Source organism: Heliangelus exortis, chromosome 25 (assembly GCF_036169615.1).
Source record: "Heliangelus exortis chromosome 25, bHelExo1.hap1, whole genome shotgun sequence".
NCBI lineage: Eukaryota > Metazoa > Chordata > Aves > Apodiformes > Trochilidae > Heliangelus > Heliangelus exortis.
In genome coordinates this window covers 5,331,434-5,344,055 of record NC_092446.1, presented here as the reverse complement: position 1 = coordinate 5,344,055, position 12,622 = coordinate 5,331,434, and the positions used below count along the sequence as shown (strand labels likewise).

General features: G+C 55.1%; 1 protein-coding gene across 2 annotated transcripts in view; it reads right to left on the bottom strand.

Moving 5' to 3' along the window:
* NAV1 (neuron navigator 1) overlaps nt 1-12,622 on the bottom strand; it is a 66,557-nt gene that overhangs the window by 32,522 nt on the left and 21,413 nt on the right. The gene's annotated exons all lie outside the window — the stretch shown is intronic.

Genomic DNA, 12,622 nt, shown 5'->3' with positions numbered 1-12,622 from the left:
GGGGACAGCCCAGGACAGGCTGGGCTCCCCAGCTCCCTGCTGCCCTGCACGTAGCCCTGCACAGGCTGCAGGGAGGAGAATGGACACAGCCCAGTGTGTTCTGTGCTCACCCTTGGCACAGGGGGGAAAGGACAGCAGCAAAAGCTGGGGGTAGTGACAGGGTTACAGTGGGTGGCACGGGAAGGACTGTGCACCACACACGGTGCAAGCTGCAAGAGATGCAGCAGCCACTGCAGGAGACACAGAGAGAGAAGTGGTGGTGGCAGGACCCCACTGCCACCAAACTTGCTGGACCCTGCTCCAAAACCACACAGCTCTGAAGAAGCTCCAAAGGTGGCTGCAGAGGGGAAGGAAGCCCTTCCTCTGCTGTCCTCATCCCTGCAGCTGTCCCCATCCTTGTAGCCATCCCCATCCCACAGCTGTCCCTGGCCCCATCCCACAGCCAGTGCAGGCTGGGGCAGCCCCACACGGTGTGTGGGGCATCAGCTCCCTGCTGCCTGATGAGAGCAGCAGATTAGCAGCACTGCAGCACTGACAGGCCAGGACTTCAGCTGAACCAGGACCTCAGGGGCAATTGCTGCTGCTAAGCCTTGCAAATCACTGCTCCTAACAAGGGCAGGGCTGGGAGACCTGGAGCCTGGACCCCGTCTGGCTCCAGCGAGCCAAGCTTTTAAAAGGGATTCAGACTTTCTCAGGCTAGAGCAGCCATAAATCTACTTAATTGGGTCTCTCCCATAGACAAGTTTCCAAGTGAAGCCACTGAAGAGATCCAGACCGGGCCTCCAGCCCATTTGTGGGTTATTCTTTCAATGGATGCTGTGCCTGGCCCCAAACCACCCCACCTGTGCATCCAAACCCCAGCTCCTTTTCCAGCAGCAAGAGCCTCTAGCTGCTCAGCATTCCCTGCATCCCACCTCCCTGCCACCTCTGCTCCTCTGCACTGATGAGCCAGGAAAGCCCAAAATCCCCCGTGTAGGAGCAGGCACTGCACATTCCCACGCCACAGCGGCCTCCAGAGCTGCTCCTGCTAAATTCTGGAGAAGCTGGGAGCACCCCAATGCCCCTGTCCCCAGCAGGTCTCCAAAATAACCCAGAGAAAAGCCCTGTGCTGCTTGGGAAGGAGCAGGGTGGCAGTGGATGGGCCAGATCCCTGCCCTGATGGGTGTCCTGACCCTCTGGACATGGGCACACACCGAGGCAGGAATGCAGGGTGACACTAATACAGTGACGCTGACTTGGTGGTTAACAACCCCATGGCCTCAGGCACACGGAGACAGAGTCATAAGTGGTCACTGCACCTGGGGTCTGTCCTAAGCTGGGGCCCTTGCAGGGGGAGACCAGGCTGGTCATACAGCACTCCGTGCCTCAGTTTCCCCCAGAGCTTGCTGCCCCTCCTGGGGTTTGGCATTACTGGGGTGCAGCATCACCCACCCCAGAGGTTTCAGGCATCCAAAATGCTCCACACTCAACACAGCCACCATCAGCCCTGCGAGGTGAAACTGCAGATCCTGTGCAAAAACAAATGAACAAAAAAAGACAGAAAAGGCCAGGAGGGGAAGCAAAAAAAAAAAAAAAAAACCCAAAACCCCAGAGCAAGACAGAAGGTGAGGACGGGCCCCAGCTCAGAGCAGCCAGCAGCATTGGGTTCGTGCTCCCCACTCGTCACCAGACACGGGTCAGACATTGTGGAAATTCAAAATTCCAGATGGCTCTTTTTGGGTGGGTTTGTTTTTTCTTTTTTTTTTTTCTCCTTGCCTCATTTCCAAGGCAACAAGACTCGCTGTCATCTGCTGGTTGCCATAGAGATTTCACCTGATTCTGCCTCAGCGGAAGAGAGCCGGGCTCGCTCAGAGGAGCCACGAGCTGCGACCGCCTTCAAACTTACTGGGAAGAGAGGAGATAAATGGAGCTTTATATGAGGGAGGCAATGGGCTGATTCAGAGGATCAAAGGAAGGAACTGTGGGTTTCTATAGCACAAATCAGCCCTTCACTTAACTGCTTCGGTGCCCTCCAGATGTGCCCTACATCTGGGTACATCATCAGTCCCTACTCCAGGCTTTGCATGGTGAGGGAGGGGGACGTGGGCACAGGGGAATCCTCCACCCACTTCTTGCTGCATCCCAAGGAACAAGCTGGGCTCCCTGCAGGGATCCTCTACCATCACAGAATCACAGAATCACAGAACCAGTTTAGCTGGATAAAACTTTACACATCATCAAATCCAACCATTGCCCCAGCACGACCAAGGCCACCCCCACCCCATGTGCCTCATCCCCACATCTCCAGGGTCTGAAACTCCTCCAGGGACAATGGGGACTCCAGCCCTGCCCTGGGCAGCCTGGGCCAGGCCCTGACAACCCTTTCCAGGCAGAAATTGTTCCCCAGCTCCAACCTAAACCTCCCCTGGCACAACTTGAGGCCAAAAGTTCCTCTTGTCCCATCCCTTGTTCCTTGGGAGCAGAGCCCGACCCCCCCTGGCTCCAACCTCCTCTCAGGGGGTTGCAGAGAGCGAGAAGGTCTCCCCTCAGCCTCCTCTGCTCCAGGATCAGCACCCCCAGCTCCTCTTCAGCAGACTTGTGCTCCAGATCATGTAGGAGGGCACAGGGCTGATGGCCACTCATGACCACGTCCTTTCTCCCAAGGTTGCTGTGCACAACCCTTCTCCAAAGCTCCCATGCCCAAGAGTGTGAATGAGCCATGGAAATAATGGGACAAATGCAGACAGAGGCCTGGAGGAGAGACAGCTTTGGGTAAGGGGATGATGCCCAGAGGCAGGGCTGCCACAAATGTGGGGGTTAAGTGCCCCCAGGGGAGCCACACGCAGCCAGGCACAGACAGCACTTGTTCCACATCGGGCACTGGCACCATCTCAACAGTGTGGTTATTGCTGAGGATTCTCCACGTAGATGCTGTGACACATCAGTGCTCTGAGCCTGGCTGTAGCACGGGGGTTGCAGCCACTCCCCCAGACCCACACTTGCCCCCAGGTCCCACCCCAGCTTCACAACTGCCTGGCATGACCAGCACATCACCAGCACACTGCCCTGCATCGGCACGGGCACCGCTCCTCATCCTTCTCCATTTGGTCTGGGAATAAAATCCCAGGTGAGAACCCAGTGCCATGGGGATTTGCAGGCCTTGCCGGGAGTAGGGCAGCCACCCAAACTCATCTAAGAGGTGACACAAGTCCCCAGTCCGCAACAGCAGCCCTTGGACTCACAGTCAGATGCCCCATTTCATCAGATCTGCCTTTTCCTGAGGACATGGAACCCCCTGGGCATGGGAGAAGATCCCAGGGGAATGCCAAGGTGCTGGAGGGTGACGACCACTCCAGAGAAGGCAGTGGGCAGAAGTCCTCATGCTCCTCCCTCCCCCTAATCTCCACTGGGTGTGCAGGTCTGGCTGAAAGGGCATTTATAAGACCCAGGAGCCCATCCCCTCCTCAGTTCATGTCCCCGTACCAGGCCCAGCAGGGAAGGGCCCGTCCGGGCAGCTCTTGGCTCAAGTTGGCTCCGCTTTGCAAGGAGAACAGTCATTAGTGGAGCCAAAGTCCCCATGCCCAGCCAAAATACGGCCATGCTTGGGGAAGCTTTATATTCAGAGAGACAAACAACTCACATTTGCTTTTTAACTGTTGGAATTGCACCCACTGGGATGGAGCGAACAGGGAGCCTTTTGTCCCCCTCGCCTTGTGACTGCGAGCTTTGTGCAGAGCAATGCGTTGCAAACACAATTCTCCCCGGCCTCAGCTGGGCTCTGGTAGACACTTGGTCTGTCTGTCTGTCACCAGATCAGCCAAAGAGCCCTCGTGCATCTCCAGCAAGAATGTAAAATGTCCTCCCTGGCTCCCCTGCCAGCTGCAGCCCGCAGATCTGTGCTGAGCTGAGCTGCTTATCAGAGGTACAAAGAGGAACCCAAAACCCAGCCAGAACTGGTGGTTTTTCACCTCACACGGTAACAGGGGTGAGAAACCAAAGTTGCAGGAGGCTATGGGTGGCAGAGCTCTTCACTTGGGTTACAGCTTGCCTGAGAGCCAGGGAGAGCAACTCCGACCACGGAAAATCCCAGCATGGCATGGGCACAAAGACCAGGCCATCATGAGCCTCCAGGGAAGGTGCAAAAGTCACTTCCCTACAGAGGGTCTCTGGAGACCTCCAGCCCATTGCCAAGCTCCTGAATATTGGAGCTGTCATGGTGTTAACAAACCTGCCACAAGCACCAATGTTGCTCAGAGATGCCACCCTGGAGTGGTACAAGGGACCCTGGAGTGGTACAAGGGACCCTGGAGTGGTACAAGGGACAGCCCTTGTACAGGACCATGCCCTTGAAGCAGCAGCTGAAGCCGTCTCCTGGCCCCACAGCACCAGGTGAGGATGAGCACCCTTCACTCCAGAAGAAGGAGCCCCTGTGGTGCTGCTCTCCTCTCAACCCTCAGCTTCAGGAAGGGGTTTGGTGCTTGTGAGCTCACCCTGGGCTCTCTGCAAAGCCTGGGAATGCTCAGCCCAGCAGGGTCTGGCATGGACCAGACCCAGGGAAGGTCATCAGCCACTGCACAAAGTGGTCCCCCAAGAGCACCTGGAGAGATGAGCCAGGGCAGGAGGCAGTGAACACCAGACTCCCCCAGCCCTGGGGGTGAACCCAGCTCAGACTAGCTCCAGGCTCCTCTGTGGATCTGTTGTTGCCACCTCCCATGGGAGGAGGGAGATAACCGAGGATATTTTCGCTTCCATCTGGGGAATCATTTCTCTCCATTGTGTATTGCCACAATGCTAATTTTTAAGGCTGATGATTAATTGATGTCAGGCTCATTACAGGGCCAATGGATCCCTCTTCCCCAGGAGCACCAAGGACGGGGGGACGTGTTTTGACAGATGTTTTTCAAGCCACATGTGACTGACGTTCTAAAAACAGAGGAAAATAGGAGCCATTACCACGGAAAGCCCTGGAAATGGGAAGGGAAGTGCCTGCACGTGATCCTGGTCCCCTTCCCCGTGCACCCCCTCCTCATCCCTTCTCGCTCTGCTCTGCCTGTTACCAGGGTTTTGCTCCCAGAGATAAATGGCCATTGTGCAGGCTCGGGGGTAATTGAATCTCCTGCCTGCAGCACGGGCAGCCGGGAGGGCTCAGCCTTTCTTCTCCCCAGCCCCAGCCTGGCAGGAGGGCCAGGTGCCAAATTCACTCTGGCACAGGAGCCTGTGGAGAGCCGGAAGCAGCTCGGCTGCACACAGCATCACCGGGATCCCCAAAGGCTCAGGGTTCCCCTCCACCTGCTGCCCCTTAGCACTGGGGAGGGGGAGCACTGCTGGGCTGCCCGGGGGGGCTGTTCCCACCAGGCCATAGGGCAAGATTCACTCCCAGAAAATCGTGGCAGCATCTGCAATAGCAGCCCAGGCAGGGCTGAGGACTGGCACGCACATCAAAGATTTTGGGGTCTCTCTTGTCTGCCCTGTCAGCTGCCCAGGTGATGTTCACCCCAAAGCAAACCCAGCACACTCACACAAAGATGAAGTGGTGAGCAGTGAGCAGCAGGAGGTTTGCTTGAAGAGGGCACTGCAGCTCCAAGGGTGACACAGATATTCTGCATTTGTCCCCCAGGTCCCCCGTGCATCTGACAGGAACCAGCCCTGCCCATGTGGGATGAGGTGTCCCAGTAGCTCAGCAGAGAGCTTGAGGTGACCCAAATTACTGCAGGTGAACGCTCCCACCTTCTGTGCCAGCTCCCCCAGGGCCACCCCCACATCATGTCCCCGCATCACCCCCACATCATGGGCAGCAGGATGCTGCCCAACTTGTCACCACTGCCACTACCTCTGCTGGCTTTGTCACCTGCTCCTCCAGACCGGTCCTGGGAAGGTTCCCCCCTGGTACCAGGAGCAGTGCCAGCCCCACCTGCCTCTCTGCCTCCACCTGGCTCCTCCAGCAGCCACACACACAGCACAGTGGTGACAATGACACCCAAGGATTCATCCTGTCACCTCACAGCACTGCTCCACATCCCTCGACAGGGAATTCCAGGTCTCTGCCAGCAGGGTCAGCAGCACCGGTCTCCTCCCACCCATCCTTCACATCACCAAATCTCCCACCAGCTCCAGAGTCCACACTGCTTATCTGCCAGCACTATGATTAGGAACTTCTTTTAATTGCTGTGCAGTGCCTCGAGCACCCTTCACAGGGCGAGGGCTGTGCGTGAATAAATTGTCTATTCTTAGCACTGACAGTTCCCTGCTGGGAGCACAGGGTGAGGGCTCAGTGTGCTCCATGGCAGCTCAGGCACTGTCCTCCAGCTCCTTCCAGTCCTGTTCCACCTCTCACAGTGCCCTCGGTGGGGCACCCCACTGAGGAAAGGTTTTTGTGAGCATCATTTGCATTCTTCCCACTAAGGGTGGTTTGCAGAGAAGGAAGATCCTGTCTTCCTCCAGAAATCTGAGCATGGAAGGGAATGCTTGGAACCAGAAGACTCTGTACCACAACCATGGGAGCCACCACCTCTCCGGGTGCCTCAATGGGTCTGGGAGACAGCATGGAGGCAGAGGGGTCTTCATCCCAAATCCATCACCTGCCTTAAGGCAAGGGGAGGGACCCTGAGATGCTTCAGAATTTTTTAAGTGCTGTTCCACCCCACGAGGCTGAGTTTTACTGTGGGTTTGGCAGTGTCAGGGATGGGCAGGGCAGCAAACTCCCTGAAAAAGGCATCAGCACCAACAGCAGGGATTTCAGCAGAGATTCTGGACTCTCCACTGTGTGCAGCTCACGTGGCCACCCCCACCAGCACCAACAGCTGAGTGACATGTGGTGACAGCAGCCACAAGCCCCTGGCACACCGGCTGGCTTGGATGTTGAGCAGGGGAGTGGCTGCTCACCTCCAGACCCCTGCACAGGGACAAGCCCTGATCCCCTGCGTGCTGCAGGAACCATTTAAGCATGCTGAGAGCACGCCAAGTTACACACCCCAGAGGGGACTGTGACACACACAGGGCTGCCCCACAGGCAGTGCCCTCCCGGGATGAGACCTTCTGCAGATGGCCCAGTGGGTTCTCCAGCAGCCCAGCACCAGGGATTTGTCCCCTCTAAGATGTCCCAGCTCTGCACAAGCCCTCTCTGCCGTGGGAAGCAGCGCTGCAAGGAGCTCTTCTCCCCAGCTCTGCTCTGGGGCCCTGCCCAAGCACTGAGGATGCAGAGCCCAGAGCCAGGACCGCTGCAGGGAGAGCTGAGCCAACACTGGAGCCTGGGGGAGAGCATCAGCCAAAAGTCACTCAAACAAGGAAGCGATTTGTCTTCTGGCTGTGCTTCCCCCTGACAAAGGAGCAGGGAGCAGGGCACTCAGCTGTGATCCCATGCAGCTCACAGACCCGGCCACCACCGAACCGGCAATGGGGAGCACTCACACCAGGAGCCTGACAGATAAAACAGAACAGGGGAAAAAGGATGAAAAAAAAAACGCCATGTGACCCCTCGGTCGATCCAAGCCAGGCACTGCATCCAACAGTTATGAATATGAAATACACACAATGAGCTCCAGAGGGTAATTAATCCCTTCAGGAACACTGTAAGTGATTGCAGACAGTTTACCGAGGAAAAAAAAATGGAAAGTCATTGAAAAAATTACCATAAAATGTTGCTTTTTCTGCTCCAGTATGAAATACAAGGACATCTGTGAGAAGATCTCTCTGCTCTGCAAAATTTAGAGGCAATGGATTTAAGCTGTTTTTCTAACACTCAGCCTATCTGCCAGGCCATGAGAAACCAACCCAGCCTGGGCAGGAGCAGTAAGAGCTGTCCCTCTCCAGCCCAGGTGTCAGTGGGACACAGGGGGGGGGATTTCTGCAGGGGAAGAAGCCCAGCACAGGAAGGTGTCCACAATCTCACAGCTACAGCACCAATTCAAATTCCCCAGATGTCTTTTGTAGGTAAAAAGCACAGAAGAGCTGCCAGGCACAAACTCAGTGGAAGGAGCAGGACAAGCCCTCCCGGTGAGGCTCTCTGGTGATGCTTGGCTGTCCAAGCCAGCCCCTCGCCTGCCTCCACCTCCCCTCTTCATCCCCATCTTCCCTTTTGCCTCCTTCACCTTCTCCAGTGTTGAGCAGATGGTTCTCCAGGTGGGGGAAAAATCTGGGCTGACTTTGGGCCAATTGCACCCAAACTGCTGCCCCTGCTCAGTGCCCTGCACCAACAGGCAAGGAACCACATCTGTCTACATTTGCCCCAAGGCAAAGTCACCAGGTACAGGTGACCAACCCTGCCATCCCCTGCAGACAGACAGACAGACAGACAGACAGACAAGCCCCACAGATAGCTGGGGGCATGTCTGTCCCCCCACCCAGCCTCGGTCCCCCACCCCCAGGGAACACAGACAACCATCAAGGTGAGGGAGCAATTAAAGGCCACAGCAATGGTCTTTTACTCCCCAATTTCCACGGTATTTTTCAACAAACAGTTTCTACTTGTAAAACTGGGGTTTACTAAAAAGAACATTAGGAGAGGTATTTTCTCTTGTCAGTATTGTGACTTAAAATTAAGTCGGAATTTTAAAATTAAAAACACACCCTAAACTTTCACTTCCACTTGAAGTCACTCTGGTTTTGAGAACACTTTTTTCTCCATGTCCTCCCCAGGGTTTTCCCCCTCCCTCCTGTTCTTTCTTCACCATGTTTTTGTTTAAAAATTCATCAGGCCAGGGAAAAATTCCGGGGCAGGAAAAGAGAGAATGAAAAAAAAAAAAAGATAAAAAAAGCTGAAGAAACTGCGGCTTTTCCAAACCCATCTCTAAACAGGGGAGAAGCAAAGCTCCAGATTTGCCTTCCTACTCTTGGAAACTGAGAGGCACTTGGAAGGATGAGGGAGTATCACATATTAACCAACCTCCCACATGCCCTGGCAGCAGGTGGGGCCTTGCTGACCCCCACAGAGCCCTCCACTCCTCCCTGAGCTCCCCCAGTATGGCAGCCAGCCTCAACCCAAGAAAAAAGGGATGGATGAGCCAGAAGAAACCCCCTGTGTGTCCGTCTGGGATGCAGCCTGCTCCAGCACTGCCCATGAACCCAGGGCTGCTGCTCCCAGCTGAGCTTGCAGAGACCTGAACAGCTCATTAACAGGGGACTTGCTGCCATCAGCCAAGTGCATGAGCACAGAGTGGCCTGGACACTGTTTGATGTGAGGTTTGCCTTACATGTGACAAAGATTAGAGAAAGGACTGAGGTGCACCCAGAAGCTGCCATTTTTCTCAGCAGCAAGGTCACTCCCTACAGCAGTGACCAACAGCCACAGCCACTGACCACAAAGTGCTCCCGAAGGGGTAGGGACATCCCACATCCCTGAGTGTCCCCACAGTTTCAGGGGTTGCTCCCAGCCCAGGCTGATCCTGCTCTGCAGTGCCAGAGCTCCCTCTCTACACCGTGCATTTTCAGGCCAGCTGCTGCACTCTCTGCACAGGATGCACGTAACGTCTGCTTACGAGAGAGAAGGCTCCACAAGGGGATGAAAAGCTATATGGAAATGGAAGATCATTACCATGATCTCCTTGGAAACATCCCATCGGAGCAAGTTTTTCTTCCTCCTTCTCTCTCCCCATGTGCATGAATTCTGGCACCCCGTGTGTCACTTGGCGTTGCCTCAGCACTGTGGGTCCAAAATGCCGGCGTCTGATTTCTAAAGCCATTGTCTAGGATGTGCTATTGAGCTGCAAAACATGGATGGGTTGGGATGGAAAACAGGCATCTCTTGCAATACAAAAAGAAGCTGGCAACCCAGATTTGATTTGTCTTTGAAGCTATAGAGAATCTGAACCAAACAAAATTTGCTTTATTCCCACAAAGGAAACAAGAATCTTAGCAACAAAACAAATCAGGACCTCTGTCCCCTGAACACAAGGACAAGCAAACCCAGAGCCCAGCAAAGGCAGCGCCTGCTTCACCCCTCTGGTCACTGCTGTGGCACGGGGAGGGAGGGTTGGAAAGCAGCACAGCACCATGGTACATGTTGACTTGCTCCACTTGGGAATGCGGGGCCGGAAAAGCTGCTTTGCAAATTTACTTCTGATTTGGAGCTCTGGATTTCCCTCCTCCTTGTGTGCCATTACATTCTGCAAGTGCTCGTGCAGACTGTTCGAGGCAGGAAGGTTCTCAGGAACCCCAAGAGTTTCACCAGTTTTAGCTCAATGACTGTTTGCCCAGGAAATCACCCCAGAAAATGTATTACTTGCTGTTTGCTTTCAAAAGTGAAGCAGGGCTGAGAAGCGCTCAGCAGTGCAAACAGCAGCTGAGCTGAGTTTTAATCCTGCCCCCAGGTTACTGTACTTTTCCCCACAACTAATAAGCTATCTGAGAGGTGACCTCCCACCACAAGCGAGGCCGCCATGCAAGCTCTGCCAGCAAAGGGGTTTCAGAGCAGCTTTAAAATCCCAACCTCCAGGCCCTGCCCTGCACAGCCCTGACAGCATCCTGCAGGCTCCAGGAAGAGACTCCCTCGCTCATCCCCCATGTTGCTTTATGAGCAGGGCTGTTCCCCTTCCCTTGCAGGAACCAGCCACATGTTCTCCATCTGGGAGCAGATGCCCCTGAGCCAAAAAGCTCAAGTTGGAAAACTAACTGAAAATAGCACAGAATTTCTGAGTGCTCTATAGACCATGGCCGGATGATAGATATAAGTGCTCCAGCAGTACTGAGATGCTCTTTGGCACAGCACAGCAGAAGTACAGCTAAAAGGGTTCAGAGAAATGAAAATGAGGTGGCTGAAGGTGCTGCTGCTGGAGCATCTGCCCTGCTCCAGATGTTCTTGCCTGTAAGGCAGAAGGCTCTCGGTCTGCTGGTAAACCAGTCCCTAAACTCCTGCTCTGCTCAGCCTGGGGTACTGAAGGTCACCAGTGCTGTCCCTGTTGCAGCCAAAAGCCCCTGGGGGGCTGCTGTAGTTCTGTCAGGTTGTGCCAGCTCCCTTGCACCTCTGTTGGCTGAGGATGGGAACATGAGGGCAAAGAAAGGCTGAGACACCACAGAGGGCAGGAGCCCTCACTGCCCCAGCACCACCGGCCCACGGCACCACCAGCACAGGACTGAGGAGCAGGAAGTCTGGGGTTTGTTCTGAGGGCTGATGTTCCCCACAGCATCAGGATGAAGCCAGCTTTTTGGTGGGAGACAGAAGGTCCAGACAGTGATACACCCAGCCTCAAATCAACCTGGGGTGAGCCATCAAAATGGAATTTGCTGGAAGACACTTTATGATCTGTGAGCCCCCAGCTACGTACAGCCCGAGGCACAAGAGGCTCAGGTATGCAGCTGGGAGTCAGGCAAATGCCAGTGTTTTTCCTTGGCCAGCAATCACACAACACGTTCTCCAGGCTGAGCAGGATTTTAACCCCATGCCAAGTCTATGTGCATCTTATCTGGGAGATAAACCATCACTGCCGGGAACCAAGTGGCTCCTTGTGCACCATGGTCTCTGCACCCAGGCCCCCTGCCACTGCCCACCCCAAGGTGCAATCCATGACCCAGCTGTGGCCCCACACCAGGAACCAGCTGGGGAAGGACACGCTCACCCCACCGAGTGGCCCACAGCGAGTTTTCTGCCAGCTCCAGCTCACCTCGGGGAGCTCCTGCACCACAGCAATCGATGTGAATTAGCTGCTATCTGTTCTTCCACTTGTTTGCATCAGCATGGAAATATAATGCCAAGTCAGAGACAAAGTGAACTGGAAACACCCCGACAGCATCCAACGCTTCCAGCCCGAGGCATCCATTAGAGATGAGTTTCAACCCCACGGGCCCCAGCCCAAGCAGCAGGTTCCTTTGCCTGGCTCTCCCAGCACATCCCTGCCTGCCAGCTCCCACACCTCCCTACACCCAGGCTACAAAGGGGGAGAGCTGCCCTCCATGGGGTGGGTTTTACAGAGCCCAAACTGTGCCCATAGGTGAAGGCATCCCCACCATGCTCCCCACAAAAAGGCTGATAGTGTCCTGCCAAGGACAGGACTGTTCAGCCACGCCACGACAGACCAACTGACTGACCCTTTGGGCTAGGAAGAAGCTGGGTAAACTCCTGTGTGTTGATCTGGGCTGGCACAGGACCAAGGCACACCCCACGCTGACAGGCGGGAAGCCTGAGCTGATCATGCTGCACATGGGCAAGGGAGGCAGGATTTTGAGAAGTGTCTCATCAGTGAGTTATTCTCAGCCCACGGCTATGCTGAAAGCTCACACTATAAATAGCAGACGACGAAGCTGTACCTGAGTCTCAGCTCTGAACGTGCTTCATGGCTGCTCCTTGAATGGGGAGAGCCAGGCTGCTCCCTGCAGGGGCTGGGGCAGTGCCTGCTCTGGGGACATTTCAGGCCCACTGAAAAAGTGGAGGTGTAAGCTTCACAAAAGCTCAGCGTTACCAAGGATGGGCTCCCAGTGCAGCCAGTAAGGACTGGGTCTGACCAAAACAGTGCACTTCATCAGGGCACTACTGAAAAAGCCTGTCTGGCTGTAGGGTCTCATTGCCAACCTGGGCACACAACCTTGCACAGACATGCAGAGGTGGGATACACAGCAATCCTGCTCGCACCCAGCAGGGCTGGAAGTAGGAATAAAAGTGGCTCAGGCTTTCCCTGGAGCTCAAGGTGTGGTGCTGTCCCTCTGCCATGCTGCA